The sequence below is a fragment of the Mesocricetus auratus genome, unplaced genomic scaffold (assembly GCF_017639785.1).
Source record: "Mesocricetus auratus isolate SY011 unplaced genomic scaffold, BCM_Maur_2.0 Super-Scaffold_100030, whole genome shotgun sequence".
Classification (NCBI taxonomy): Eukaryota; Metazoa; Chordata; class Mammalia; order Rodentia; family Cricetidae; genus Mesocricetus; species Mesocricetus auratus.
This window is the reverse complement of record NW_024429211.1, coordinates 15002710-15009033: the sequence shown is the minus strand read 5'-3', so window position 1 is coordinate 15009033 and position 6324 is coordinate 15002710. Positions and strand designations below refer to the sequence as shown.

Sequence of the window (6324 nt, the reverse complement as noted above, 5' to 3'; positions counted from 1 at the left end):
CCTGTTTCCCTTCTTTATGAACAAGACAATCATTCCACATAGCAGCGTGGCCCTGAGATTCAGAGAGTGCATGGCATGTGCTCATGTCTTGTTTTTCTTTCCAGGGACACTAGTGGAGAGCTCCCAAGCATGGATTCAAGCACCCCAGCCTGGGAGGCTAACAGAGCACAGCATGGAGGCAACCACTCTGAAGTTTTGTGACTTCATATTCTGAACCACTATGCTGCTTTCCTTTATTATTGCCCTGGTTGGGCTGGCAGGAAACGCTACAGTGCTGTAGCTTCTGGGCTTCCGTATGGGTAGAGATGCCTTCTCTGTCTACATCTTCAAACTGGCTGGGGCGAATTTTCTCTTCCTCTGCTCTCACATACTGTTTCTCCTAAAGGCAGTCCTTTTCTTCTTCCACTCTATCTACTTCCACATCCCACTATTTTTTGTTCACTGTGCCCAACCTTGCTTACCTTGCAGGTGTGAGCATGCTCACAGCCATTAGCGCTGAGCACTGGATGTCTGCCATTTGGCCTCTTTGGTATCAGTGTAGACGTCCAAAACACACATCAGCTGTCATTTGTACTCTGCTATGGGCTTTGTCCCTGCTGTTGAGCCTCCTGGAAGGGCAGAGTTGTGGATCCCTGTTTAATAGTTTTGACTTTGATCAGTGTCGGAAAGTTGAATTCGTCATTTTTGCATGGTTGCTTGTTTTATTTTTGGTTCTCTTTCGGTCTAATTAAGCCTTGCTGGTCAGGATCTTCTGTGGTTCGCAGCAGATTCCTGTGACCAACCTGTATGTGACCATTGTGGTCACAGTGGTGGTTTTCCTGCTCTGTGGCTTTCAATTTGGGATTAGTGTTTTCCTCTTACAATGGATTAGGGATTTTTACAATATTATCCCTTGTTGTTATTATTTTCCCGTGATAACGCTCCTGTCCTGTATTAACAGCTGTGCCAACCCCATCATTTTCTTATTTATTGGCTCCATTAGTCACTGCCGATTCAAGTGTGGGACTCTCAAGATGATACTGCAGAGACCTATGCTCAACACTCCAGAGGAGGAAGAAGGTGGAGAGAGGGGTTCATCGGGTGTGGACAGAGAACTGAACACACACTTGTGCAGCAGTTCAGAGCTGCTTTGATGAGACAAGGGACAACTTTGCCCTTACCTCTCTGGGGCATTTCCACAGCTTTGTTGAGTTGATGTCCTGAGGTTACATCAGGTGGGTATTAACTATCCTTGTGGAAGTTGAGTGATACAGGATATGTTATATCAATACTGCCTGGAACTTTCATGAAATTGCCATATTGAGTCTTCATTGCCTCAACGTGACCCATTGTAATCACTATGGATACAAGACTGCTCCCACTTTCGACAAACTCCTTTTAAAGCAGAAGGCAATCAAAGAAATGACGGCTTTTCTTTGATTACTGAACTTGATAGTGATTAGTAGAATGTTGCATTTTGTACCAGTTTCTCATTTTTACATATTTTGTTTAGACTTTAAAGAATTTAATTGGCCCACTTTTGAAATCTCCTTTCATTTTTATGTGCTTTAGAATATTTATGTAACTTGATTAATATTTCTTAAGTAATTTGGACAATGTTCTAGTTTCATTTTCTGTTGCCTGAGAAAGCATTTTGACCTCAAACAAATGAGGAGAGAAAACGGTGTCCATGTCTTATGTTTTCACTTCATAGTCCATCACTGAGGAAAGTCAGGCAGGACCTGAAGCAGTAACTACAGAGAACACTGCTTACTGGCTCACTCTCTGGACTGAGTAGAGGTCCTGATTAGTTAGTTTTTTTTATGCTACCCAGAGTGGACTGTGCCAACTTGTATTAACTTATGTTGAAGATAATTCCTGAAAGTCAAGCTCATAGGCCAAGTTGATCTAGGGAATTCCTCATTTGTAATTTCTCCACCCATGTGACTTTAAACTGTGTTAAGGTTGATAATGAAGCTCACCAGTACACTCCAATCTCTTTAATTTGACAAGTATATCACTATTAAACAACAGTCATTCCTTTCTTTGTCCTCAGAATAGGATATTTATATAATACAAAATATATCCCAACGTTAAATGTCTCATGCTCCTTAAAAACTCTGGTAATTTAAACATTCCAGGTCATTTAAAAGTCCATTATCCAAGTATACACAAAATTTGAGGTGGACGGTTTTCATGTAGCTCCCTATACAATATCTTGGTTAATATCCCGAACACATGTTTCCTCTCCTTTCCCCTGTTCCGGATTATTTCACTAAGTCCTCATGGCACATTTTTTTTTTTTTTTTTTTTTTTGCTTTCTTTCTTTCTTTTTTTTTCAGTTTTTTAATTTTAATTTTAAATAGCTTGTTTTACACGTCAATCCCAGTTCTCTCTCCCTCCCTCCTCCCGCACCCCCCACCATACTCCCCAGCCTCCCACCCTATCGCCATTTCCTTCCACATAGGGGATATCTAGAGTCTGTCATTTCACTCAGGGCAGGGTCCAGGCACTCCCCTAAGAGTTTAGGCTGAGAGAGCATCCCTTTTGTGTTATGGACACACGATGTCTGTTTGTATGCCAGGGATAAACACTGATCCACTGCCCAGAGCCCCATAGGTTGCCCAGGCCTCCTCACTGACTCTCATACTCAGGGGGTCTGGATCAGTCCCATGCTGGCCTCCCAGCTGTTGGTCTGGGGTCCAAGAGCTCTCCCTGTTCAGATCAGCTGTCTCTGCTGGTTTTGCCACCCCATTCTTTTTTTTTTTTTTTTTTTTTTTTTTTAATCATTTTTTATTTTAATTTTAAATAGCTTGTTTCACATGTCAATCCCAGTTCCCTCTCCCTCCCCTCCTCCCGCACTCCCCTTCCACCCTCCCTCCCACCCTATTGCCAAATCCCTCCACATAGGGGATGTCTAAAGTCTATCATTTCACTCTTGGTAGGGTCAAGGCACTCCCCTAAGAGTCCAGGCTGAGAGAGCATCTCTCTTTGTGCCATAGGCACATGAAGACAGATTGTATACCAGGGATAGACACTGATCCACAGCTCAGAGCCCCATAGGTTGCCCAGGCCTTCTCACTGACACTCACATTTGGGGGTCCAGATCAGTCCCATTCTGGCCTCCCCACTGTCGGTCTGGGGTCCAAGAGCACTCCCCTGTTCAGATCAGCTGTCTCTGCTGGTTTTGCCAGCCCATTCCTTGCCAATTTGCTCATCACTCCTCTCTCTCTGTCACTGGGTTCCTTGGGTTCAGTTCAGTGCTTAGTTGTGTGTTTGCCTCTGCTTCCATCAGTCCCAGGATGAAGGCTCCCGGATAGTTATAGACATCAAGTTCATTATCAGGAATGGGCATTCGAGGTGGTCCTTCCACTATTGCTTAGCTTGCCAATTGATGTTATACCTTTAGATCACTCGAGGTCACTCTGGTGCCTGATCTGTCTTCGATCCTATGATTCCCTCTTCCCCCTATTTTACCCCCACCCCCTCAACTTCCTGTTCCCCCATGACCAACTCCCTTCCTCTTTACCCCCTCTACTCTTCCCAGGTCCCACTACCCCCCCTCGCCCTGTTCCCCATCCATTCAGAGGATCTTGTCTCCATCCTCTTCTCTTGGGTACTATGCATATATGCATATCTTTTAGGTTCTTTCCTGTTTCCCAGACTCTCTATCTGTGGAAGTGCAGACTGGCACTATCCTGATCCATATTTAAAATCCATATATGAGTGAGTACATACCATGTTTGTCTTTTTGCGACTGGGTTACCTCACTCAGGATGGTTTCTTCCAGTGCTATCCATTTCCCTGCGAATTTCAAGATTCCATTGTTTTTTTCTGCTGAGTAATACTCCATTGTGTAAATGTACCACATTTTCTCTATCCACTCTTCAGTTGAGGGGCATCTAGGTTGCTTCCAGGTTCTGGCTATTACAAACAATGCTGCTATGAACATAGTGGAGCAGATGCCCTTGTTGTATGAACCTGCCTCATTTGGATAAATGCCTAAGAGTGGAATTGCTGGGTCTAGTGGTAGATTAATTCCCATTTTCCTGAGGAATCTCCATACTGATTTCCAAAGAGGCTGTATGAGTCGGCATTCCCACCAGCAATGGAGGAGTGATCCTCTCTCTCCACATCCTCTCCAGCATAAATTGTCTTCGGTGTTTTTGATTCTAGCCATTCTGACAGGAGTAAGATGGTATCTCAGAGTTGTTTTGATTTGCATTTCCCTGATGGCTAAGGATGTTGAGCACTTTCTTAAGTGTCTCTTGGCCATTTTAGCCTCCTCTACTGAGAATTCTCTATTTAGCTCTGTACCCCACCTTTCAAGTGGATCCTTTGGTGTTTTGGAGACTTGTTTCTTGAGTTCTTTGTAAATTTTGGAGATTAGCCCTCTGTCAGATGTAGGGTTAGTGAATATCTTTTCCCATTCTGTGGCCTGCCTTTTTGTCTTTTTGATTGTGTCCTTTGCCTTACAAAAGCTTTTTAGTTTCAGAAGGTCCCATTTGTTAATTGTTGATCTCAGTGCCTGTGCCACTGGTGTTATGTTTAGGAAGTGGTCTCCTGTACCAACTCGTTGAAGAGTATCTCCCACTTTCTCTTCTAAAAGTTTCAGTGTGGCTGGATGTATGTTGAGATCTTTGATCCATTTGGACTTAAGTTTTGTACAAGGCGATAAACATGGATCTATCTGCAGTCTTCTGCATACCATTACCCAGTTATGCCAGCACCATTTGTTGAAGATGCTTTCTTTTTCCACTGTACAGTTTTAGCTTCTTTGTCAAAAATCAGGTGTTCATAGGTGTGTGGGTTAAAATTAGGGCTTTCGATTCGGTTCCATTGGTCTACCTGCCTATTTTTGTGCCAATACCAAGCTGTTTTCAGGACTATAGCTCTATAATAGAGCTTGAAATCAGGTATGGTGATGCCTCCTGAAGTTCCTTTATTGTATAGGGATGTTTTGGCTATCCTGGGCCTTTTGTTTTTCCATATAAAGTTGATTAATGATCTTTCCAGGTCCTTGAAGAATTGTGATGGAATTTTGATAGGGATTGCATTGAATCTATAGACTGCTTTTGGCAAGATTGCCATTTTTATTATGTTGATCCTACCAATCCAAGAGCATGGGAGATCTTTCCATTTTCTGGTATCTTCTTTGATTTCTTTCTTCAAAGACAATACGTATCCATGAATCCAGCTCTACAGAAAATGCTAGAAGGAAAACCTAGAGCCAAGGAAGATAACTACATTCACAAAGACACAGGCAATATAGAATCATACTTTACAAAACACTAAAAGAAAAAGGGAGGAGAAACTACACAAAATAACTTCACTAACAATAAATCAAGCGCAAACAAGGATCACCAATCAATGGTCATTAATATCCCTCAATGTCAATGGCCTCAACTTACCTATAAAAAGACACAGACTAGCAGAATGGATACGAAGACAGAACCCTTCCTTCTGCTGCATACAAGAAACACATCTCAACACCAAAGACAGACGTTATCTCAGAGTAAAGGGCTGGGAAAAGATCTTCCAATCAAACGGCCCCAAGAAACAAGCGGGCGTAGCAATCCTAATATCTAACAAATTAGACTTCAAATTAAAATCAATCAAAAGAGATGAAGAAGGGCACTTCATATTCATCAAAGGAAAAATACATCAAGACGAAGTCTCGATTTTAAATATCTACGCCCCAAATACAAAGGCACCTACATTCGTGAAAGAAACATTACTAAAGCTCAAAATGCACATAAAATCTCACACACTAATAGTAGGAGACTTCAACACTCCGCTCTCACCGCTAGATAGGACCTCCAGACAGAAACTTAACAAAGAAACAAAAGAATTAATAGAAGTTATGACCCAACTGGGTTTAACAGACATCTATAGAACATTCCACCCAAATACAAAGGGATATACCTTCTTCTCGGCACCACATGGAACCTTCTCTAAAATTGACCTCATGGCACATTTTAAATGATGTCACTAGTTTCTTTTCTCTTGCAATTGAACTTTTATTTCTGTAATACATTTACATTCATTTCTGGAATTCATAGCATTTATTAGACTTACATTAATTACATATTTTATAGAATTACATATCAATTTTAAATGCTGTAGTATTTTATAATTTAAACTAAAGATCAATTAAGAGACATAACATGCCCTTCCCCATGTATCTGGGCTAAGAGAGTATCCCTCAGGTCAGTTGTTTCTGTGGGTTTCTCCAGCAGGGTCTTGACCCCTTTCCTCATCCCTCCTACTTCTCCACAACTGGATTTGAGAAGTACAGCTCAGTGCTTAGCTGTGGGTATCTGCTTCTGCTTACATCAGCTACTG

At 42.0% G+C, this 6324-nt stretch overlaps 1 pseudogene; it reads left to right on the top strand.

Moving 5' to 3' along the window:
* Nucleotides 1-220: 220 nt before the first annotated feature.
* Nucleotides 221-1133, top strand: LOC121134799 (annotated as a pseudogene).
* The last annotated feature ends 5191 nt before the right edge of the window (nucleotides 1134-6324 follow it).